Source organism: Oncorhynchus mykiss, chromosome 10 (genome assembly GCF_057628025.1).
Source record: "Oncorhynchus mykiss isolate SJ-2025 chromosome 10, ASM5762802v1, whole genome shotgun sequence".
In the NCBI taxonomy this organism is placed as follows: domain Eukaryota; kingdom Metazoa; phylum Chordata; class Actinopteri; order Salmoniformes; family Salmonidae; genus Oncorhynchus; species Oncorhynchus mykiss.
In genome coordinates this window covers 73134122-73161796 of record NC_143031.1, presented here as the reverse complement: position 1 = coordinate 73161796, position 27675 = coordinate 73134122, and the positions used below count along the sequence as shown (strand labels likewise).

At 38.1% G+C, this 27675-nt stretch overlaps 1 pseudogene; it reads right to left on the bottom strand.

Annotated features, from left to right (window-relative positions):
• LOC149980194 (uncharacterized) overlaps positions 1–27675 on the bottom strand; it is a 57556-nt pseudogene that overhangs the window by 7645 nt on the left and 22236 nt on the right.

Sequence of the window (27675 nt, the reverse complement as noted above, 5' to 3'; positions counted from 1 at the left end):
GTTACTACCAGTACCTACAGGGTTAAAATCAGTCAGATATCATGGTTAATACCAGTACCTACAGGGATAACAACAGTGGTTAATGGTTAATACCAGTACCTACAGGGTTAAAAACAGTTGTCAGATATCATGGTTATTACGAGTACCTACAGGGTTAAAAACAGTCAAATATCATGGTTAATACCAGAACCTACAGGGTTAACAACAGTCATATATCATGGTTAAAACCAGTACCTACAGGGTTAACAACAGTCATATATCATGGTTAAAACCAGTACCTACAGGGTTAAAAACAGTCAGATATCATGGTTAATACCAGTGCCTACAGGGTTAAAAACAGTCAGATATCATGGTTAATACCAGTGCCTACAGGGTTAAAAACAGTCAGATATCATGGTTACTACCAGTACCTACAGGGTTAACAACAGTGGTAAATGGTTAATACCAGTACCTACAGGGTTAACAACAGTCAGATATCATGGTTAAAACCAGTACCTACAGGGTTAAAAACAGTCAGATATCATGGTTAATACCAGTGCCTACAGGGTTAAAAACAGTCAGATATCATGGTTACTACCAGTACCTACAGGGTTAAAAACAGTCAGATATCATGGTTAATATCAGTACCTACAGGGTTAAAAACAGTCAGATATCATGGTTAATACCAGTACCTACAGGGATAACAACAGTGGTTAATGGTTAATACCAGTACCTACAGGGTTAAAAACAGTCGGATATCATGGTTAATACCAGAACCTATAGGGTTAAAAACAGTCAGATATCATGGATATTACCAGAACCTACAGGGTTAAAAACAGTCAGATATCATGGTTAATACCAATACCTACAGGGTTAAAAACAGTGGTTAATGGTTAATACCAGCACCTACAGGGTGAACAACAGTCAGATATCATGGTTAATACCAATACCTACAGGGTAAAAAACAGTGGTTAATGGTTAATACCAGTACCTACAGGGTGAACAACAGTCAGATATCATGGTTAATACCAGTACCTACAGGGTTAAAAACAGTCAGATATCGTGGTTAATACCAGTACCTACAGGGTGAACAACAGTCAGATATCATGGTTAATACCAGTACCTACAGGGTTAAAAACAGTCAGATATCATGGTTACTACCAGTACCTACAGGGTTAAAAACAGTCAGATATCATGGTTAATACCAGTACCTACAGGGTTAACAACAGTGGTAAATGGTTAATACCAGTACCTACAGGGTTAACAACAGTCAGATATCATGGTTAATACCAGTACCTACAGGGTTAAAAACAGTCAGATATCATGGTTAATACCAGAACCTATAGGGTTAAAAACAGTCAGATATCATGGATATTACCAGAACCTACAGGGTTAAAAACAGTCAGATATCATGGTTAATACCAGTACCTACAGGGTTAAAAACAGTGGTTAATGGTTAATACCAAAACCTACAGGGTGAACAACAGTCAGATATCATGGTTAATACCAATACCTACAGGGTAAAAAACAGTGGTTAATGGTTAATACCAGTACCTACAGGGTGAACAACAGTCAGATATCATGGTTAATACCAGTACCTACAGGGTTAAAAACAGTCAGATATCGTGGTTAATACCAGTACCTACAGGGTGAACAACAGTCAGATATCATGGTTAATACCAGTACCTACAGGGTTAAAAACAGTCAGATATCATGGTTACTACCAGTACCTACAGGGTTAAAAACAGTCAGATATCATGGTTAATACCAGTACCTACAGGGTTAACAACAGTGGTAAATGGTTAATACCAGTACCTACAGGGTTAACAACAGTCAGATATCATGGTTAAAACCAGTACCTACAGGGTTAAAAACAGTCAGATATCATGGTTAATACCAGTGCCTACAGGGTTAAAAACAGTCAGATATCATGATTACTACCAGTACCTACAGGGTTAAAAACAGTCAGATATCATGGTTAAGACCAGTACCTACAGGGTTAAAAACAGTCAGATATCATGGTTACTACCAGTACCTACAGGGTTAAAAACAGCGGTTAATGGTTAATAACAGTACCTACAGGGTGAACAACAGTCAGATATCATGGTTAATATCAGTACCTACAGGGTTAAAAACAGTCAGATATCATGGTTAATACCAGTACCTACAGGGTGAACAACAGTCAGATATCATGGTTAATACCAGAACCTATAGGGTTAAAAACAGTCAGATGTCATGGTTAATACCAGTACCTACAGGGTAAAAAACAGTGGTTAATGGTTAATACCAGTACCTACAGGGTTAAAAACAGTCAGATATCATGGTTAATACCAGTACCTACAGGGTGAACAACAGTCAGATATCATGGTTACTACCAGTACCTACAGGGTTAAAAACAGTCAGATATCATGGTTAATACCAGTACCTACAGGGATAACAACAGTGGTTAATGGTTAATACCAGTACCTACAGGGTTAAAAACAGTCCGATATCATGGTTAATACCAGTACCTACAGGGTTAAAAACAGTCAGATATCATGGTAAATACCAGTACCTACAGGGTTAAAAACAATGGTTAATGGTTAATACCAGTACCTACAGGGTGAACAACAGTCAGATATCATGGTTAATACCAGTACCTAAAGGGTGAACAACAGTCAGATATCATGGTTAATACCAGTACCTACAGGGTTAAAAACAGTCAGATATCATGGTTAATACCAGTGCCTACAGGGTTAAAAACAGTCAGATATCATGGTTAATATCAGTACCTACAGGGTTAAAAACAGTCAGATATCATGGTTAATACCAGTACCTACAGGGATAACAACAGTGGTTAATGGTTAATACCAGTACCTACAGGGTTAAAAACAGTCAGATATCATGGTTACTACCAGTACCTACAGGGTTAAAAACAGTGGTTAATGGTTAATACCAGTGCCTACAGGGTTAACAACAGTCAGATATCATGGTTAATACCAGAACCTACAGGGTTAAAAACAGTCAGATATCATGTTTAATAGCAGTACCTACAGGGTTAACAACAGACAGATATCATGGTTAATACCAGAACCTATAGGGTTAAAAACAGTCAGATATCATGGATATTACCAGAACCTACAGGGTTAAAAACAGTCAGATATCATGGTTAATACCAGTACCTACAGGGTTAAAAACAGTTTGATATCATGGTTAATACCAGTACCTACAGGGTGAACAACAGTCAGATGTCATGGTTACTACCAGTACCTACAGGGTTAAAAACAGTCAGATATCATGGTTACTACCAGTACCTACAGGGTTAAAAACAGTCAGATATCATGGTTAATACCAGTACCTACAGGGTTAACAACAGTGGTAAATGGTTAATACCAGTACCTACAGGGTTAACAACAGTCAGATATCATGGTTAAAACCAGTACCTACAGGGTTAAAAACAGTCAGATATCATGGTTAATACCAGTGCCTACAGGGTTAAAAACAGTCAGATATCATGATTACTACCAGTACCTACAGGGTTAAAAACAGTCAGATATCATGGTTAAGACCAGTACCTACAGGGTTAAAAACAGTCAGATATCATGGTTACTACCAGTACCTACAGGGTTAAAAACAGCGGTTAATGGTTAATAACAGTACCTACAGGGTGAACAACAGTCAGATATCATGGTTAATATCAGTACCTACAGGGTTAAAAACAGTCAGATATCATGGTTAATACCAGTACCTACAGGGTGAACAACAGTCAGATATCATGGTTAATACCAGAACCTATAGGGTTAAAAACAGTCAGATGTCATGGTTAATACCAGTACCTACAGGGTAAAAAACAGTGGTTAATGGTTAATACCAGTACCTACAGGGTTAAAAACAGTCAGATATCATGGTTAATACCAGTACCTACAGGGTGAACAACAGTCAGATATCATGGTTACTACCAGTACCTACAGGGTTAAAAACAGTCAGATATCATGGTTAATACCAGTACCTACAGGGATAACAACAGTGGTTAATGGTTAATACCAGTACCTACAGGGTTAAAAACAGTCCGATATCATGGTTAATACCAGTACCTACAGGGTTAAAAACAGTCAGATATCATGGTAAATACCAGTACCTACAGGGTTAAAAACAATGGTTAATGGTTAATACCAGTACCTACAGGGTGAACAACAGTCAGATATCATGGTTAATACCAGTACCTAAAGGGTGAACAACAGTCAGATATCATGGTTAATACCAGTACCTACAGGGTTAAAAACAGTCAGATATCATGGTTAATACCAGTGCCTACAGGGTTAAAAACAGTCAGATATCATGGTTAATATCAGTACCTACAGGGTTAAAAACAGTCAGATATCATGGTTAATACCAGTACCTACAGGGATAACAACAGTGGTTAATGGTTAATACCAGTACCTACAGGGTTAAAAACAGTCAGATATCATGGTTACTACCAGTACCTACAGGGTTAAAAACAGTGGTTAATGGTTAATACCAGTGCCTACAGGGTTAACAACAGTCAGATATCATGGTTAATACCAGAACCTACAGGGTTAAAAACAGTCAGATATCATGTTTAATAGCAGTACCTACAGGGTTAACAACAGACAGATATCATGGTTAATACCAGAACCTATAGGGTTAAAAACAGTCAGATATCATGGATATTACCAGAACCTACAGGGTTAAAAACAGTCAGATATCATGGTTAATACCAGTACCTACAGGGTTAAAAACAGTTTGATATCATGGTTAATACCAGTACCTACAGGGTGAACAACAGTCAGATGTCATGGTTACTACCAGTACCTACAGGGTTAAAATCAGTCAGATATCATGGTTAATACCAGTACCTACAGGGATAACAACAGTGGTTAATGGTTAATACCAGTACCTACAGGGTTAAAAACAGTTGTCAGATATCATGGTTATTACCAGTACCTACAGGGTTAAAAACAGTCAAATATCATGGTTACTACCAGAACCTACAGGGTTAACAACAGTCATATATCATGGTTAAAACCAGTACCTACAGGGTTAACAACAGTCATATATCATGGTTAAAACCAGTACCTACAGGGTTAACAACAGTCATATATCATGGTTAAAACCAGTACCTACAGGGTTAAAAACAGTCAGATATCATGGTTAATACCAGTGCCTACAGGGTTAAAAACAGTCAGATATCATGGTTAATACCAGTGCCTACAGGGTTAAAAACAGTCAGATATCATGGTTACTACCAGTACCTACAGGGTTAACAACAGTGGTAAATGGTTAATACCAGTACCTACAGGGTTAACAACAGTCAGATATCATGGTTAAAACCAGTACCTACAGGGTTAAAAACAGTCAGATATCATGGTTAATACCAGTGCCTACAGGGTTAAAAACAGTCAGATATCATGGTTACTACCAGTACCTACAGGGTTAAAAACAGTCAGATATCATGGTTAATACCAGTACCTACAGGGATAACAACAGTGGTTAATGGTTAATACCAGTACCTACAGGGTTAAAAACAGTCAGATATCATGGTTAATACCAGAACCAATAGGGTTAAAAACAGTCAGATATCATGGATATTACCAGAACCTACAGGGTTAAAAACAGTCAGATATCATGGTTAATACCAATACCTACAGGGTTAAAAACAGTGGTTAATGGTTAATACCAGCACCTACAGGGTGAACAACAGTCAGATATCATGGTTAATACCAATACCTACAGGGTAAAAAACAGTGGTTAATGGTTAATACCAGTACCTACATTGTGAACAACAGTCAGATATCATGGTTAATACCAGTACCTACAGGGTTAAAAACAGTCAGATATCGTGGTTAATACCAGTACCTACAGGGTGAACAACAGTCAGATATCATGGTTAATACCAGTACCTACAGGGTTAAAAACAGTCAGATATCATGGTTACTACCAGTACCTACAGGGTTAAAAACAGTCAGATATCATGGTTAATACCAGTACCTACAGGGTTAACAACAGTGGTAAATGGTTAATACCAGTACCTACAGGGTTAACAACAGTCAGATATCATGGTTAAAACCAGTACCTACAGGGTTAAAAACAGTCAGATATCATGGTTAATACCAGAACCTATAGGGTTAAAAACAGTCAGATATCATGGATATTACCAGAACCTACAGGGTTAAAAACAGTCAGATATCATGGTTAATACCAGTACCTACAGGGTTAAAAACAGTGGTTAATGGTTAATACCAAAACCTACAGGTTGAACAACAGTCAGATATCATGGTTAATACCAATACCTACAGGGTAAAAAACAGTGGTTAATGGTTAATACCAGTACCTACAGGGTGAACAACAGTCAGATATCATGGTTAATACCAGTACCTACAGGGTTAAAAACAGTCAGATATCGTGGTTAATACCAGTACCTACAGGGTGAACAACAGTCAGATATCATGGTTAATACCAGTACCTACAGGGTTAAAAACAGTCAGATATCATGGTTACTACCAGTACCTACAGGGTTAAAAACAGTCAGATATCATGGTTAATACCAGTACCTACAGGGTTAACAACAGTGGTAAATGGTTAATACCAGTACCTACAGGGTTAACAACAGTCAGATATCATGGTTAAAACCAGTACCTACAGGGTTAAAAACAGTCAGATATCATGGTTAATACCAGTGCCTACAGGGTTAAAAACAGTCAGATATCATGATTACTACCAGTACCTACAGGGTTAAAAACAGTCAGATATCATGGTTAAGACCAGTACCTACAGGGTTAAAAACAGTCAGATATCATGGTTACTACCAGTACCTACAGGGTGAACAACAGTCAGATATCATGGTTAATACCAGAACCTATAGGGTTAAAAACAGTCAGATATCATGGTTAATACCAGTACCTACAGGGTAAAAAACAGTGGTTAATGGTTAATACCAGTACCTACAGGGTTAAAAACAGTCAGATATCATGGTTAATACCAGTACCTACAGGGTGAACAACAGTCAGATATCATGGTTACTACCAGTACCTACAGGGTTAAAAACAGTCAGATATCATGGTTAATACCAGTACCTACAGGGATAACAACAGTGGTTAATGGTTAATACCAGTACCTACAGGGTTAAAAACAGTCCGATATCATGGTTAATACCAGTACCTACAGGGTTAAAAACAGTCAGATATCATGGTAAATACCAGTACCTACAGGGTTAAAAACAATGGTTAATGGTTAATACCAGTACCTACAGGGTGAACAACAGTCAGATATCATGGTTAATACCAGTACCTAAAGGGTGAACAACAGTCAGATATCATGGTAAATACCAGTACCTACAGGGTTAAAAACAGTCAGATATCATGGTTAATACCAGTACCTACAGGGTTAAACACAGTTAGATATCATGGTTACTACCAGTACCTACAGGGTTAAAAACAGTGGTTAATGGTTAATATCAGTACCTACAGGGTTAAAAACAGTCAGATATCATGGTAAATACCAGTACCTACAGGGATAACAACAGTGGTTAATGGTTAATACCAGTACCTACAGGGTTAAAAACAGTTGTCAGATATCATGGTTATTACCAGTACCTACAGGGTTAAAAACAGTCAAATATCATGGTTACTACCAGAACCTACAGGGTTAACAACAGTCATATATCATGGTTAAAACCAGTACCTACAGGGTTAACAACAGTCATATATCATGGTTAAAACCAGTACCTACAGGGTTAAAAACAGTCAGATATCATGGTTAATACCAGTGCCTACAGGGTTAAAAACAGTCAGATATCATGGTTAATACCAGTGCCTACAGGGTTAAAAACAGTCAGATATCATGGTTACTACCAGTACCTACAGGGTTAACAACAGTGGTAAATGGTTAATACCAGTACCTACAGGGTTAACAACAGTCAGATATCATGGTTAAAACCAGTACCTACAGGGTTAAAAACAGTCAGATATCATGGTTAATACCAGTGCCTACAGGGTTAAAAACAGTCAGATATCATGGTTACTACCAGTACCTACAGGGTTAAAAACAGTCAGATATCATGGTTAATATCAGTACCTACAGGGTTAAAAACAGTCAGATATCATGGTTAATACCAGTACCTACAGGGATAACAACAGTGGTTAATGGTTAATACCAGTACCTACAGGGTTAAAAACAGTCAGATATCATGGTTAATACCAGAACCTATAGGGTTAAAAACAGTCAGATATCATGGATATTACCAGAACCTACAGGGTTAAAAACAGTCAGATATCATGGTTAATACCAATACCTACAGGGTTAAAAACAGTGGTTAATGGTTAATACCAGCACCTACAGGGTGAACAACAGTCAGATATCATGGTTAATACCAATACCTACAGGGTAAAAAACAGTGGTTAATGGTTAATACCAGTACCTACAGGGTGAACAACAGTCAGATATCATGGTTAATACCAGTACCTACAGGGTTAAAAACAGTCAGATATCGTGGTTAATACCAGTACCTACAGGGTGAACAACAGTCAGATATCATGGTTAATACCAGTACCTACAGGGTTAAAAACAGTCAGATATCATGGTTACTACCAGTACCTACAGGGTTAAAAACAGTCAGATATCATGGTTAATACCAGTACCTACAGGGTTAACAACAGTGGTAAATGGTTAATACCAGTACCTACAGGGTTAACAACAGTCAGATATCATGGTTAAAACCAGTACCTACAGGGTTAAAAACAGTCAGATATCATGGTTAATACCAGAACCTATAGGGTTAAAAACAGTCAGATATCATGGATATTACCAGAACCTACAGGGTTAAAAACAGTCAGATATCATGGTTAATACCAGTACCTACAGGGTTAAAAACAGTGGTTAATGGTTAATACCAAAACCTACAGGGTGAACAACAGTCAGATATCATGGTTAATACCAGTACCTACAGGGTTAAAAACAGTCAGATATCGTGGTTAATACCAGTACCTACAGGGTGAACAACAGTCAGATATCATGGTTAATACCAGTACCTACAGGGTTAAAAACAGTCAGATATCATGGTTACTACCAGTACCTACAGGGTTAAAAACAGTCAGATATCATGGTTAATACCAGTACCTACAGGGTTAAAAACAGTCAGATATCGTGGTTAATACCAGTACCTACAGGGTGAACAACAGTCAGATATCATGGTTAATACCAGTACCTACAGGGTTAAAAACAGTCAGATATCATGGTTACTACCAGTACCTACAGGGTTAAAAACAGTCAGATATCATGGTTAATACCAGTACCTACAGGGTTAACAACAGTGGTAAATGGTTAATACCAGTACCTACAGGGTTAACAACAGTCAGATATCATGGTTAAAACCAGTACCTACAGGGTTAAAAACAGTCAGATATCATGGTTAATACCAGTGCCTACAGGGTTAAAAACAGTCAGATATCATGATTACTACCAGTACCTACAGGGTTAAAAACAGTCAGATATCATGGTTAAGACCAGTACCTACAGGGTTAAAAACAGTCAGATATCATGGTTACTACCAGTACCTACAGGGTTAAAACCAGCGGTTAATGGTTAATAACAGTACCTACAGGGTGAACAACAGTCAGATATCATGGTTAATATCAGTACCTACAGGGTTAAAAACAGTCAGATATCATGGTTAATACCAGTACCTACAGGGTGAACAACAGTCAGATATCATGGTTAATACCAGAACCTATAGGGTTAAAAACAGTCAGATATCATGGTTAATACCAGTACCTACAGGGTAAAAAACAGTGGTTAATGGTTAATACCAGTACCTACAGGGTTAAAAACAGTCAGATATCATGGTTAATACCAGTACCTACAGGGTGAACAACAGTCAGATATCATGGTTACTACCAGTACCTACAGGGTTAAAAACAGTCAGATATCATGGTTAATACCAGTACCTACAGGGATAACAACAGTGGTTAATGGTTAATACCAGTACCTACAGAGTTAAAAACAGTCCGATATCATGGTTAATACCAGTACCTACAGGGTTAAAAACAGTCAGATATCATGGTAAATACCAGTACCTACAGGGTTAAAAACAATGGTTAATGGTTAATACCAGTACCTACAGGGTGAACAACAGTCAGATATCATGGTTAATACCAGTACCTAAAGGGTGAACAACAGTCAGATATCATGGTTAATACCAGTACCTACAGGGTTAAAAACAGTCAGATATCATGGTTAATACCAGTACCTACAGGGTTAAACACAGTTAGATATCATGGTTACTACCAGTACCTACAGGGTTAAAAACAGTGGTTAATGGTTAATATCAGTACCTACAGGGTTAAAAACAGTCAGATATCATGGTAAATACCAGTACCTACAGGGATAACAACAGTGGTTAATGGTTAATACCAGTACCTACAGGGTTAAAAACAGTCGTCAGATATCATGGTTATTACCAGTACCTACAGGGTTAAAAACAGTCAAATATCATGGTTACTAACAGTACCTAAAGGGTTAAAAACAGTGGTTAATGGTCAATATCAGTACCTACAGGGTTAAAAACAGTCAGATATCATGGTTAATACCAGTACCTACAGGGTTAACAACAGTCACATATCATGGTTAATACCAATACCTACAGGGTTAAAAACAGTCAGATATCATGGTTAATACCAGAACCTATAGGGTTAAAAACAGTCAGATATCATGGATATTACCAGAACCTACAGGGTTAAAAACAGTCAGATATCATGGTTAATACCAGTACCTACGGGGTTAAAAACAGTGGTTAATGGTTAATACCAGCACCTACAGGGTGAACAACAGTCAGATATCATGGTTAATACCAGTACCTACAGGGTAAAAAACAGTGGTTAATGGTTAATACCAGTACCTACAGGGTGAACAACAGTCAGATATCATGTTTAATACCAGTACCTACAGGGTTAAAAACAGTCAGATATCATGGTTAATACCAGTACCTACAGGGTGAACAACAGTCAGATATCATGGTTAATACCAGTACCTACAGGGTTAAAAACAGTCAGATATCATGGTTACTACCAGTACCTAGAGGGTTAAAAACAGTCAGATATCATGGTTAATACCAGTACCTACAGGGTTAAACACAGTCAGATATCATGGTTACTACCAGTACCTACAGGGTTAAAAACAGTCAGATATCATGGTTAATACCAGTACCTACAGGGTTAAAAACAGTCAGATATCATGGTTACTACCAGTACCTACAGGGTTAACAACAGTGGTAAATGGTTAATACCAGTACCTACAGGGTTAACAACAGTCAGATATCATGGTTAAAACCAGTACCTACAGGGTTAAAAACAGTCAGATATCATGGTTAATACCAGTGCCTACAGGGTGAACAACAGTCAGATATCATGGTTAATACCAGAACCTATAGGGTTAAAAACAGTCAGATATCATGGTTAATACCAGTACCTACAGGGTAAAAAACAGAGGTTAATGGTTAATACCAGTACCTACAGGGTTAAAAACAGTCAGATATCATGGTTAATACCAGTAGCTACAGGGTGAACAACAGTCAGATATCATGGTTACTACCAGTACCTACAGGGTTAAAAACAGTAAGATATCATGGTTAATACCAGTACCTACAGGGATAACAACAGTGGTTAATGGTTAATACCAGTACCTACAGGGTTAAAAACAGTCCGATATCATGGTTAATACCAGTACCTAAAGGGTGAACAACAGTCAGATATCATGGTTAATACCAGTACCTACAGGGTTAAAAACAGTCAGATATCATGGTTAATACCAGTACCTACAGGGTTAAACACAGTCAGATATCATGGTTAATACCAGTACCTACAGGGTTAAAAACAGTCAGATATCATGGTTAATACCAGTACCTACAGGGTTAAAAACAGTCAGATATCATGGTTAATACCAGTACCTACAGGGTTAAACACAGTTAGATATCATGGTTACTACCAGTACCTACAGGGTTAAAAACAGTGGTTAATGGTTAATATCAGTACCTACAGGGTTAAAAACAGTCAGATATCATGGTAAATACCAGTACCTACAGGGATAACAACAGTGGTTAATGGTTAATACCAGTACCTACAGGGTTAAAAACAGTCGTCAGATATCATGGTTATTACCAGTACCTACAGGGTTAAAAACAGTCAAATATCATGGTTACTACCAGTACCTACAGGGTTAAAAACAGTGGTTAATGGTCAATATCAGTACCTACAGGGTTAAAAACAGTCAGATATCGTGGTTAATACCAGTACCTACAGGGATAACAACAGTGGTTAATGGTTAATACCAGTACCTACAGGGTTAAAAACAGTCGTCAGATATCATGGTTAATACCAGTACCTACAGGGTTAAAAACAGTCACATATCATGGTTAATACCAATACCTACAGGGTTAAAAACAGTCAGATATCATGGTTAATACCAGAACCTATAGGGTTAAAAACAGTCAGATATCATGGATATTACCAGAACCTACAGGGTTAAAAACAGTCAGATATCATGGTTAATACCAGTACCTACGGGGTTAAAAACAGTGTTTAATGGTTAATACCAGCACCTACAGGGTGAACAACAGTCAGATATCATGGTTAATACCAGTACCTACAGGGTAAAAAACAGTGGTTAATGGTTAATACCAGTACCTACAGGGTGAACAACAGTCAGATATCATGGTTAATACCAGTACCTACAGGGTTAAAAACAGTCAGATATCATGGTTAATACCAGTACCTACAGGGTGAACAACAGTCAGATATCATGGTTAATACCAGTACCTACAGGGTTAAAAACAGTCAGATATCATGGTTACTACCAGTACCTACAGGGTTAACAACAGTGGTAAATGGTTAATACCAGTACCTACAGGGTTAACAACAGTCAGATATCATGGTTAAAACCAGTACCTACAGGGTTAAAAACAGTCAGATATCATGGTTAATACCAGTGCCTACAGGGTTAAAAACAGTCAGATATCATGGTTACTACCAGTACCTACAGGGTTAAAAACAGTGGTTAATGGTTAATATCAGTACCTACAGGGTGAACAACAGTCAGATATCATGGTTAATACCAGAACCTATAGGGTTAAAAACAGTCAGATATCATGGTTAATACCAGTACCTACAGGGTAAAAAACAGTGGTTAATGGTTAATACCAGTACTACAGGGTTAAAAACAGTCGTCAGATATCATGGTTATTACCAGTACCTACAGGGTTAAAAACAGTCAAATATCATGGTTACTACCAGTACCTACAGGGTTAAAAACAGTGGTTAATGGTCAATATCAGTACCTACAGGGTTAAAAACAGTCAGATATCGTGGTTAATACCAGTACCTACAGGGATAACAACAGTGGTTAATGGTTAATACCAGTACCTACAGGGTTAAAAACAGTCGTCAGATATCATGGTTAATACCAGTACCTACAGGGTTAAAAACAGTCACATATCATGGTTAATACCAATACCTACAGGGTTAAAAACAGTCAGATATCATGGTTAATACCAGAACCTATAGGGTTAAAAACAGTCAGATATCATGGATATTACCAGAACCTACAGGGTTAAAAACAGTCAGATATCATGGTTAATACCAGTACCTACGGGGTTAAAAACAGTGGTTAATGGTTAATACCAGCACCTACAGGGTGAACAACAGTCAGATATCATGGTTAATACCAGTACCTACAGGGTAAAAAACAGTGGTTAATGGTTAATACCAGTACCTACAGGGTGAACAACAGTCAGATATCATGGTTAATACCAGTACCTACAGGGTTAAAAACAGTCAGATATCATGGTTAATACCAGTACCTACAGGGTGAACAACAGTCAGATATCATGGTTAATACCAGTACCTACAGGGTTAAAAACAGTCAGATATCATGGTTACTACCAGTACCTACAGGGTTAAAAACAGTCAGATATCTTGGTTAATACCAGTACCTACAGGGTTAAACACAGTCAGATATCATGGTTACTACCAGTACCTACAGGGTTAAAAACAGTCAGATATCATGGTTAATACCAGTACCTACAGGGTTAAAAACAGTCAGATATCATGGTTACTACCAGTACCTACAGGGTTAACAACAGTGGTAAATGGTTAATACCAGTACCTACAGGGTTAACAACAGTCAGATATCATGGTTAAAACCAGTACCTACAGGGTTAAAAACAGTCAGATATCATGGTTAATACCAGTGCCTACAGGGTTAAAAACAGTCAGATATCATGGTTACTACCAGTACCTACAGGGTTAAAAACAGTGGTTAATGGTTAATATCAGTACCTACAGGGTGAACAACAGTCAGATATCATGGTTAATACCAGAACCTATAGGGTTAAAAACAGTCAGATATCATGGTTAATACCAGTACCTACAGGGTAAAAAACAGTGGTTAATGGTTAATACCAGTACCTAAAGGGTTAAAAACAGTCAGATATCATGGTTAATACCAGTACCTACAGGGTGAACAACAGTCAGATATCATGGTTACTACCAGTACCTAAAGGGTTAAAAACAGTCAGATATCATGGTTAATACCAGTACCTACAGGGTGAACAACAGTCAGATATCATGGTTAATACCAGTACCTACAGGGATAACAACAGTGGTTAATGGTTAATACCAGTACCTACAGGGTTAACAACAGTCAGATATCATGGATAAAACCAGTACCTACAGGGTTAAAAACAGTCAGATATCATGGTTAATACCAGTGCCTACAGGGTGAACAACAGTCAGATATCATGGTTAATACCAGAACCTATAGGGTTAAAAATAGTCAGATATCATGGTTAATACCAGTACCTATAGGGTAAAAAACAGTGGTTAATGGTTAATACCAGTACCTACAGGGTTAAAAACAGTCAGATATCATGGTTAATACCAGTACCTACAGGGTGAACAACAGTCAGATATCATGGTTACTACCAGTACCTACAGGGTTAAAAACAGTCAGATATCATGGTTAATACCAGTACCTACAGGGATAGCAACAGTGGTTAATGGTTAATACCAGTACCTACAGGGTTAAAAACAGTCCGATATAATGTTTAATACCAGTACCTACAGGGTTAAAAACAGTCAGATATCATGGTAAATTCCAGTACCTACAGGGTTAAAAACAGTGGTTAATGGTTAATACCAGTACCTACAGGGTGAACAACAGTCAGATATCATGGTTAATACCAGTACCTAAAGGGTGAACAACAGTCAGATATCATGGTTAATACCAGTACCTACAGGGTGAACAACAGTCAGATATCATGGTTAATACCAGTACCTACAGGGTTAAAAACAGTCAGATATCATGGTTACTACCAGTACCTACAGGGTTAAAAACAGTCAGATATCTTGGTTAATACCAGTACCTACAGGGATAACAACAGTGGTTAATGGTTAATACCAGTACCTACAGGGTTAAAAACAGTCGTCAGATATCATGGTTAATACCAGTACCTACAGGGTTAAAAACAGTCACATATCATGGTTAATACCAATACCTACAGGGTTAAAAACAGTCAGATATCATGGTTAATACCAGAACCTATAGGGTTAAAAACAGTGGTTAATGGTTAATACCAGCACCTACAGGGTGAACAACAGTCAGATATCATGGTTAATACCAGTACCTACAGGGTAAAAAACAGTGGTTAATGGTTAATACCAGTACCTACAGGGTGAACAACAGTCAGATATCATGGTTAATACCAGTACCTACAGGGTTAAAAACAGTCAGATATCATGGTTAATACCAGTACCTACAGGGTGAACAACAGTCAGATATCATGGTTAATACCAGTACCTACAGGGTTAAAAACAGTCAGATATCATGGTTAATACCAGTACCTACAGGGTAAAAAACAGTGGTTAATGGTTAATACCAGTACCTACAGGGTGAACAACAGTCAGATATCATGGTTAATACCAGTACCTACAGGGTTAAAAACAGTCAGATATCATGGTTAATACCAGTACCTACAGGGTGAACAACAGTCAGATATCATGGTTAATACCAGTACCTACAGGGTTAAAAACAGTCAGATATCATGGTTACTACCAGTACCTACAGGGTTAAAAACAGTCAGATATCTTGGTTAATACCAGTACCTACAGGGTTAAACACAGTCAGATATCATGGTTACTACCAGTACCTACAGGGTTAAAAACAGTCAGATATCATGGTTAATACCAGTACCTACAGGGTTAAAAACAGTCAGATATCATGGTTACTACCAGTACCTACAGGGTTAACAACAGTGGTAAATGGTTAATACCAGTACCTACAGGGTTAACAACAGTCAGATATCATGGTTAAAACCAGTACCTACAGGGTTAAAAACAGTCAGATATCATGGTTAATACCAGTGCCTACAGGGTTAAAAACAGTCAGATATCATGGTTACTACCAGTACCTACAGGGTTAAAAACAGTGGTTAATGGTTAATACCAGTACCTACAGGGTGAACAAGAGTCAGATATCATGGTTAATATCAGTACCTACAGGGTTAAAAACAGTCAGATATCATGGTTAATACCAGTACCTACAGGGTGAACAACAGTCAGATATCATGGTTAATACCAGAACCTATAGGGTTAAAAACAGTCAGATATCATGGTTAATACCAGTACCTACAGGGTAAAAAACAGTGGTTAATGGTTAATACCAGTACCTAAAGGGTTAAAAACAGTCAGATATCATGGTTAATACCAGTACCTACAGGGTGAACAACAGTCAGATATCATGGTTACTACCAGTACCTACAGGGTTAAAAACAGTCAGATATCATGGTTAATACCAGTACCTACAGGGATAACAACAGTGGTTAATGGTTAATACCAGTACCTACAGGGTTAACAACAGTCAGATATCATGGATAAAACCAGTACCTACAGGGTTAAAAACAGTCAGATATCATGGTTAATACCAGTGCCTACAGGGTGAACAACAGTCAGATATCATGGTTAATACCAGAACCTATAGGGTTAAAAACAGTCAGATATCATGGTTAATACCAGTACCTACAGGGTAAAAAACAGTGATTAATGGTTAATACCAGTACCTACAGGGTTAAAAACAGTCAGATATCATGGTTAATACCAGTACCTACAGGGTGAACAACAGTCAGATATCATGGTTACTACCAGTACCTACAGGGTTAAAAACAGTCAGATATCATGGTTAATACCAGTACCTACAGGGATAGCAACAGTGGTTAATGGTTAATACCAGTACCTACAGGGTTAAAAACAGTCCGATATCATGTTTAATACCAGTACCTACAGGGTTAAAAACAGTCAGATATCATGGTAAATTCCAGTACCTACAGGGTTAAAAACAGTGGTTAATGGTTAATACCAGTACCTACAGGGTGAACAACAGTCAGATATCATGGTTAATACCAGTACCTAAAGGGTGAACAACAGTCAGATATCATGGTTAATACCAGTACCTACAGGGTTAAAAACAGTCAGATATCATGGTTAATACCAGTACCTACAGGGTTAAACACAGTCAGATATCATGGTTAATACCAGTACCTACAGGGTTAAAAACAGTCAGATATCATGGTTAATACCAGTACCTACAGGGTTAAACACAGTTAGATATCATGGTTACTACCAGTACCTACAGGGTTAAAAACAGTGGTTAATGGTTAATATCAGTACCTACAGGGTTAAAAACAGTCAGATATCATGGTAAATACCAGTACCTACAGGGATAACAACAGTGGTTAATGGTTAATACCAGTACCTACAGGGTTAAAAACAGTCGTCAGATATCATGGTTATTACCAGTACCTACAGGGTTAAAAACAGTCAAGTATAATGGTTACTACCAGTACCTACAGGGTTAAAAACAGTGGTTAATGGTCAATATCAGTACCTACAGGGTTAAAAACAGTCAGATATCATGGTTAATACCAGTACCTACAGGGATAACAACAGTGGTTAATGGTTAATACCAGTACCTACAGGGTTAAAAACAGTCGTCAGATATCATGGTTAATACCAGTACCTACAGGGTTAACAACAGTCACATATCATGGTTAATACCAATACCTACAGGGTTAAAAACAGTCAGATATCATGGTTAATACCAGAACCTATAGGGTTAAAACAGTCAGATATCATGGATATTACCAGAACCTACAGGGTTAAAGAAAGTCAGATATCATGGTTAATACCAGTACCTACAGAGTTAAACACAGTCAGATATCATGGTTACTACCAGTACCTACAGGGTTAAAAACAGTGGTTAATGGTTAATACCAGCACCTACAGGGTGAACAACAGTCAGATATCATGGTTAATACCAGTACCTACAGGGTAAAAAACAGTGGTTAATGGTTAATACCAGTACCTACAGGGTGAACAACAGTCAGATATCATGGTTAATACCAGTACCTACAGGGTTAAAAACAGTCAGATATCATGGTTAATACCAGTACCTACAGGGTGAACAACAGTCAGATATCATGGTTACTACCAGTACCTACAGGGTTAAAAACAGTCAGATATCATGGTTAATACCAGTACCTACAGGGATAGCAACAGTGGTTAATGGTTAATACCAGTACCTACAGGGTTAAAAACAGTCCGATATCATGTTTAATACCAGTACCTACAGGGTTAAAAACAGTCAGATATCATGGTAAATTCCAGTACCTACAGGGTTAAAAACAGTGGTTAATGGTTAATACCAGTACCTACAGGGTGAACAACAGTCAGATATCATGGTTAATACCAGTACCTAAAGGGTGAACAACAGTCAGATATCATGGTTAATACCAGTACCTACAGGGTTAAAAACAGTCAGATATCATGGTTAATACCAGTACCTACAGGGTTAAACACAGTCAGATATCATGGTTAATACCAGTACCTACAGGGTTAAAAACAGTCAGATATCATGGTTAATACCAGTACCTACAGGGTTAAAAACAGTCAGATATCATGGTTAATACCAGTACCTACAGGGTTAAACACAGTTAGATATCATGGTTACTACCAGTACCTACAGGGTTAAAAACAGTGGTTAATGGTTAATATCAGTACCTACAGGGTTAAAAACAGTCAGATATCATGGTAAATACCAGTACCTACAGGGATAACAACAGTGGTTAATGGTTAATACCAGTACCTACAGGGTTAAAAACAGTCGTCAGATATCATGGTTATTACCAGTACCTACAGGGTTAAAAACAGTCAAGTATAATGGTTACTACCAGTACCTACAGGGTTAAAAACAGTGGTTAATGGTCAATATCAGTACCTACAGGGTTAAAAACAGTCAGATATCATGGTTAATACCAGTACCTACAGGGATAACAACAGTGGTTAATGGTTAATACCAGTACCTACAGGGTTAAAAACAGTCGTCAGATATCATGGTTAATACCAGTACCTACAGGGTTAACAACAGTCACATATCATGGTTAATACCAATACCTACAGGGTTAAAAACAGTCAGATATCATGGTTAATACCAGAACCTATAGGGTTAAAACAGTCAGATATCATGGATATTACCAGAACCTACAGGGTTAAAGAAAGTCAGATATCATGGTTAATACCAGTACCTACAGAGTTAAACACAGTCAGATATCATGGTTACTACCAGTACCTACAGGGTTAAAAACAGTGGTTAATGGTTAATACCAGCACCTACAGGGTGAACAACAGTCAGATATCATGGTTAATACCAGTACCTACAGGGTAAAAAACAGTGGTTAATGGTTAATACCAGTACCTACAGGGTGAACAACAGTCAGATATCATGGTTAATACCAGTACCTACAGGGTTAAAAACAGTCATATATCATGGTTAATACCAGTACCTACAGGGTTAAAAACAGTCAGATATCATGGTTAATACCAGTACCTACAGGGTTAAACACAGTCAGATATCATGGTTACTACCAGTACCTACAGGGTTAAAAACAGTCCGATATCATGGTTAATACCAGTACCTACAGGGTTAAAAACAGTCAGATATCATGGTTACTACCAGTACCTACAGGGTTAACAACAGTGGTAAATGGTTAATACCAGTACCTACAGGGTTAACAACAGTCAGATATCATGGTTAAAACCAGTACCTACAGGGTTAAAAACAGTCAGATATCATGGTTAATACCAGTGCCTACAGGGTTAAAAACAGTCAGATATCATGGTTACTACCAGTACCTACAGGGTTAAACACAGTCAGATATCATGGTTACTACCAGTACCTACAGGGTTAAAAAAGTGGTTAATGGTTAATATCAGTACCTAATGGGTTAAAAACAGTCAGATATCATGGTAAATACCAGTACCTACAGGGATAACAACAGTGGTTAATGGTTAATACCAGTACCTACAGGGTTAAAAACAGTCGTCAGATATCATGGTTATTACCAGTACCTACAGGGTTAAAAACAGTCAAATATCATGGTTACTACCAGTACCTACAGGGTTAAAAACAGTGGTTAATGGTCAATATCAGTACCTACAGGGTTAAAAACAGTCAGATATCGTGGTTACTACCAGTACCTACAGGGTGAACAACAGTCAGATATCATGGTTAATATCAGTACCTACAGGGTTAAAAACAGTCAGATATCATGGTTAATACCAGTACCTACAGGGTGAAAAACAGTCAGATATCATGGTTAATACCAGAACCTACAGGGTTAAAAACAGTCAGATATCATGGTTAATACCAGTACCTACAGGGTGAACAACAGTCAGATATCATGGTTACTACCAGTACCTACAGGGTTAAAAACAGTCAGATATCATGGTTAATACCAGTACCTACAGGGATAACAACAGTGGTTAATGGTTAATACCAGTACCTACAGGGTTAAAAACAGTCCGATATCATGGTTAATACCAGTACCTACAGGGTTAAAAACAGTCAGATATCATGGCTAATACCAGTACCTACGGGGTTAAAAACAGTGGTTAATGGTTAATACCAGTACCTATAGGGTGAACAACAGTCAGATATAATGGTTAATACCAGTACCTAAAGGGTGAACAACAGTCAGATATCATGGTTAATACCAGTACCTACAGGGTTAAAAACAGTCAGATATCATGGTTAATACCAGTACCTACAGGGTTAAACACAGTCAGATATCATGGTTAATACCAGTACCTACAGGGTTAAAAACAGTCAGATATCATGGTTAATACCAGTACCTACAGGGTTAAAAACAGTCAGATATCATGGTTAATACCAGTACCTACAGAGTTAAACACAGTCAGATATCATGGTTACTACCAGTACCTACAGGGTTAAAAACAGTGGTTAATGGTTAATATCAGTACCTACAGGGTTAAAAACAGTCAGATATCATGGTAAATACCAGTACCTACAGGGATAACAACAGTGGTTAATGGTTAATACCAGCACCTACAGGGTTAAAAACAGTCGTCAGATATCATGGTTATTACCAGTACCTACAGGGTTAAAAACAGTCAAATATCATGGTTACTACCAGTACCTACAGGGTTAAAAACAGTGGTTAATGGTCAATATCAGTACCTACAGGGTTAAAAACAGTCAGATATCATGGTTAATACCAGTACCTACAGGGATAACAACAGTGGTTAATGGTTAATACCAGTACCTACAGGGTTAAAAACAGTCGTCAGATATCATGGTTAATACCAGTACCTACAGGGTTAACAACAGTCACATATCATGGTTAATACCAGTACCTACAGGGTTACAAACAGTCAGATATCATGATTAATACCAGTACCTACAGGGTTAACAACAGTGGTAAATGGTTAACACCTGTACCTACAGGGTTAACAACAGTCAGCTATCATGATTAATACCAGTACCTACAGGGTTAACAACAGTGGTAAATGGTTAATACCATTACCCACAGGGTTAACAACAGTCAAATAACATGGTTAAAACCAGTACCTACAGGGTTAAAAACAGTCAGATATCATGGTTACTACCAGTACCTACAGGGTTAAAAAAAGTGGTTAATGGTTAATACCAGTACCTACAGGGTTAAAAACAGTCAGATATCATGATTAATACCAGTACCTTCAGGGTTAACAACAGTGGTAAATGGTTAACACCTGTACCTACAGGGTTAACAACAGTCAGCTATCATGATTAATACCAGTACCTACAGGGTTAACAACAGTGGTAAATGGTTAATACCATTACCCACAGGGTTAACAACATTCAGATATCATGGTTAAAACCAGTACCTACAGGGTTAAAAACAGTCAGATATCATGGTTACTACCAGTACCTACAGGGTTAAAAAAAGTGGTTAATGGTTAATACCAGTACCTACAGGGTTAAAAACAGTCAGATATCATGGTTAATACCAGTACCTACAGGGGTAAAAACAGTCAGATATCATGGTTAATACCAGTACCTACAGGGTTAAAAACAGTGGTTAATGGTTAATATCAGTACCTACAGGGTTAAAAACAGTCAGATATCATGGTTAATACCAGTACCAACAGGGATAACAACAGTGGTTAATGGTTAATACCAGCACCTACAGGGTTAAAAACAGTCGTCAGATATCATGGTTATTACCAGTACCTACAGGGTTAAAAACAGTCAGATATCATGGTTAATACAGGTACCTACAGGGTTAAACACAGTCAGATATCATGGTTAATACCAGTACCTACAGGGTTAAAAACAGTCAGATATCATGGTTAATACCAGTACCTACAGAGTTAAACACAGTCAGATATCATGGTTACTACCAGTACCTACAGGGTTAAAAACAGTGGTTAATGGTTAATATCAGTACCTACAGGGTTAAAAACAGTCAGATATCATGGTAAATACCAGTACCTACAGGGTTAACAACAGTGGTTAATGGTTAATACCAGCACCTACAGGGTTAAAAACAGTCGTCAGATATCATGGTTATTACCAGTACCTACAGGGTTAAAAACAGTCAGATATCATGGTTAATACAGGTACCTACAGGGTTAAACACAGTCAGATATCATGGTTAATACCAGTACCTACAGGGTTAAAAACAGTCAGATATCATGGTTAATACCAGTACCTACAGAGTTAAACACAGTCAGATATCATGGTTACTACCAGTACCTACAGGGTTAAAAACAGTGGTTAATGGTTAATATCAGTACCTACAGGGTTAAAAACAGTCAGATATCATGGTAAATACCAGTACCTACAGGGTTAACAACAGTGGTTAATGGTTAATACCAGCACCTACAGGGTTAAAAACAGTCGTCAGATATCATGGTTATTACCAGTACCTACAGGGTTAAAAACAGTCAAATATCATGGTTACTACCAGTACCTACAGGGTTAAAAACAGTGGTTAATGGTCAATATCAGTACCTACAGGGTTAAAAACAGTCAGATATCATGGTTAATACCAGTACCTACAGGGATAACAACAGTGGTTAATGGTTAATACCAGTACCTACAGGGTTAAAAACAGTCGTCAGATATCATGGTTAATACCAGTACCTACAGGGTTAACAACAGTCACATATCATGGTTAATACCAGTACCTACAGGGTTACAAACAGTCAGATATCATGATTAATACCAGTACCTACAGGGTTAACAACAGTGGTAAATGGTTAACACCTGTACCTACAGGGTTAACAACAGTCAGATATCATGATTAATACCAGTACCTACAGGGTTAACAACAGTGGTAAATGGTTAATACCATTACCCACAGGGTTAACAACAGTCAGATATCATGGTTAAAACCAGTACCTACAGGGTTAAAAACAGTCAGATATCATGGTTACTACCAGTACCTACAGGGTTAAAAAAAGTGGTTAATGGTTAATACCAGTACCTACAGGGTTAAAAACAGTCATATATCATGGTTAATACCAGTACCTACAGGGTTAAAAACAGTCAGATATCATGGTTAATACCAGTACCTACAGGGGTAAAGACAGTCAGATATCATGGTTAATACCAGTACCTACAGGGTTAAAAACAGTGGTTAATGGTTAATATCAGTACCTACAGGGTTAAAAACAGTCAGATATCATGGTTAATACCAGTACCTACAGGGATAACAACAGTGGTTAATGGTTAATACCAGTACCTACAGGGTTAAAAACAGTTGTCAGATATCATGGTTAATACCAGTACCTACAGTGTTAAAAACAGTCAGATATCATGGTTAATACAAGTACCTACAGGGTTAAAAACAGTCAGATATCATGGTTAATAACAGTACCTACAGGGTTAAATTCAACTTTGTTGACTGCTGCCATCAATAACAATAACCTGTATAGATAAACGTTGAATGAACTGATAATTGGCCCCTTATGGTCAGAGTAGTTATCATCTCTTAGTCTGTGGTCAGTGTTGGTCCACCAGTTGAGTATGAAGAACCTAGAGTATGAACAACACAGAGAATCAGTCCTTCTCCTTACACTGTGGTCAGTGTTATTATAACAGTAGTGTATTACCTTGGGTTGGTCAGTGTTATTATAACAGTAATATATTACCTTGGGTTGGTCAGTGTTATTATCGCAGTAGTATATTACCTTGGGGTGGTCAGTGTTATTATAACAGTAATATATTACCTTGGGTTGGTCAGTGTTATTATAACAGTAGTATATTACCTTGGGGTGGTCAGTGTTATTATAACAGTAGTATATTACCTTGGGGTGGTCAGTGTTATTATAACAGTAGTATATTACCCTGGGTTGGTCAGTGTTATTAGAGCAGTAGTATTTTACCTTGGGTTGGTCAGTGGGGTGCCGTCCACCCATCTCCAGGCCGCCTCAGTAACAGAGTCAGTCAGACCAATCCAGAGGCCCTTGTTGAGGTTGAAGAGAAACTCCTGTTGTTGAGAAAGATAAATATACATATACATATACCACTTGTACACCCACATCTCTCTCTCTCTCTCTCTCTCTCTCTCTCTCTCTCTCTCTCTCTCTCTCTCTCTCTCTCTCTCTCTCTCTCTCTCTCTCTCTCTCTCTCTCTCTCTCTCTCTCTCGCTCTCTCTCTCTCTCTCTCTCTCTCTCTCTCTCTCTCTCTCTCTCTCTCTCACCTGTTCCTTATCACTGTTTATGATCACCAGGTCTGCTCCTCTCTCCAGACAGTCCTCTCTGCTCTCCTTCCAGGTTTTAGTCTCAGTAGACAGGAAGTACCAACTGGATTCAAACTTCTGCCAGCCTTCAGGACAGGTTTGTTCTACGAGATGAAATCATGAATTTCCTGAATCTTACCACACTGGATACTTAATGAAAGAATACAGTCACACGACAGGGATTAATGATAATGAGTTACTGTAGGTTTACTCACTGAGATTGGTAGACCTCCCACTAAGAAAATCTCTCTCAGTCTGTAGCTGGTCTCTCTCTTTAGTCAGGTTGTTGTAACTGGACTGTAGCTGTTCTCTCTCTTTAGTCAGGTTGTTGTAACTGGACTGTAGCTGGTCTCGCTCTTTAGTCAGGTTGTTGTAACTGGATTGTAGCTGGCCTTTCTCTTTAGTCAGGTTGTTGTGACTGGTCATTAGCTGGTCTCTCTCTTTAGTCAGGATGTTGTAACTGGACTGTAGCTGTCCTCTCTCTTTAGTCAGGTTGTTGTAACTGGTCTGTAGCTGGTCTATTTGTGTTGAGTTGTGATGACCAATGACTCCATCTGTAAAGGGGAAAAGTTTATCAAACATGTAACTAAAACACTATTGATGATTAAGTATTAAGTAGGCTACTTAAGTCTTAGTAAAAACATACTAAACTTACAGTAGACAGACATGTCTATGATCCCAGCCAGTAGGAGAACACACAGCAGCCCCAGACACACTGCAGCAACTCCAGAGGGTCTCTTCCACCACTGAACATGTACTGAATCACAAATGATTAAACATATTTGGTAATGTGTTTTACTGTTTCATCCAGGATTGGGACAAATAAAGCTATAGTACTACAGGGTTATCACACTTGTAGTGTATTGTGTGTGTTATTTGTTTGTGTGTGTGTGTGTGTGTATGTGTGTGTATGTGTGTGTGTGTGTGTGTTTGTGCAATCTTACCTGAAACAACAACTCCATCTCTTGGACTGGACTTGAAGGCTCTTACGTTGGAATAATTTTGGTCATCAATGTCTGTGTTCTTCACTGCATCAGGCTCATCGTCTTCAAATCTATCTGAGATTTCATTGACTCCCTCTGACATCTTTAAACACTTGTGGTCAAATACAGTAACTTCTACTTCTAACCTCAACTCTAATGTACGTCTGTACCTGTGTCTTTCTCCCTGCACTGTCCTGCGTCTGTGTGACTTTAGGTAGTGAAACTCTATCAGTCAACCACAATGGATTAGAAACACTGGCAACCATGTGACCCAGCCTTAGTGTGATAAGATACTACATGATATGACTCCCACCAGTCTTAGTTTGACAATATACTACATGATATGACTCTCACCAGCCTTGGTTTGATAATATACTACATGATATGACTCCCACCAGCCTTAGTTATAATATAATATATGATATGACTCCCACCAATCTAAGTTTGATTATATAATACATGATATGACTTCCTCAAGCCTTAGTTTGATAATATAATACATTATATGACTCCCACCAGTCTTAGTTTGATAATATAATACATGATATGACTCTCACCAGCCTTGGTTTGATAATATAATAAATGATATGACTCACACCAGCCTTAGTTTGATAATATAATACATGATATGATTCCCACCAGCCTTAGTTTGATAACATAATACGACCTGCGACCTGGCCAAGATAAAGCATAGCAGTGTGAACAGACAACACAATTAGTAAAGTAAACAAGTAAGAGTAAACAATTAACAAGTCAATAACACAGTAGAAAAAAAGAGAGTCTATATACATTGTGTGCAAAAGGCATGAGGAGGTAGGTGAATAATTACAATTTTGAAGATTAACACTGGAGTGATAAATGATCAGATGGTCATGTACAGGTAGAGATATTGGTGTGCAAAAGGGCAGAAAAGTAAATAAATAAAAACAGGATGGGGATGAGGTAGGTAAAATTGGGTGGGCTATTTACCGATAGACTATGTACAGCTGCAGCGATCGGTTAGCTGCTCAGATAGCAGATGTTTGAAATTGGTGAGGTAGATAAAAGTCTCCAACTTCAGCGATTTTTGCAATTCGTTCCAGTCACAGGCAGCAGAGAATTGGAATGAAAGGCGGCCAAATGAGGTGTTGGCTTTAGGGATGATCAATGAGATACACCTGCTGGAAAGCGTGCTACGGGTGGGTGTTGCCATCGTGACCAGTGAACTGAGATAAAGCGGAGCTTTACCTAGCATGGACTTGTAGATGACCTGGAGCCAGTGGGTCTGGCGACAAATATGTAGCGAGGGCCAGCCGACTACAGCATACAGGTTGCAGTGGTGGGTGGTATAAGGTGCTTTAGTAACAAAACGGATGGCACTGTGAGAAACTGCATCCAGTTTGCTGAGGAGAGTGTTGGAAGCTATTTTGTAGATGACATCGCCGAAGTCGAGGATCGGTAGGATAGTCAGTTTTACTAGGGTAAGTTTGGCGGCGTGAGTGAAGGAGGCTTTGTTGCGGAATAGAAAGCCGACTCTAGATTTGATTTTAGATATGAGATGTTTGATATGAGTCTGGAAGGAGAGTTTACAGTCTAGCCAGACACCTAGGT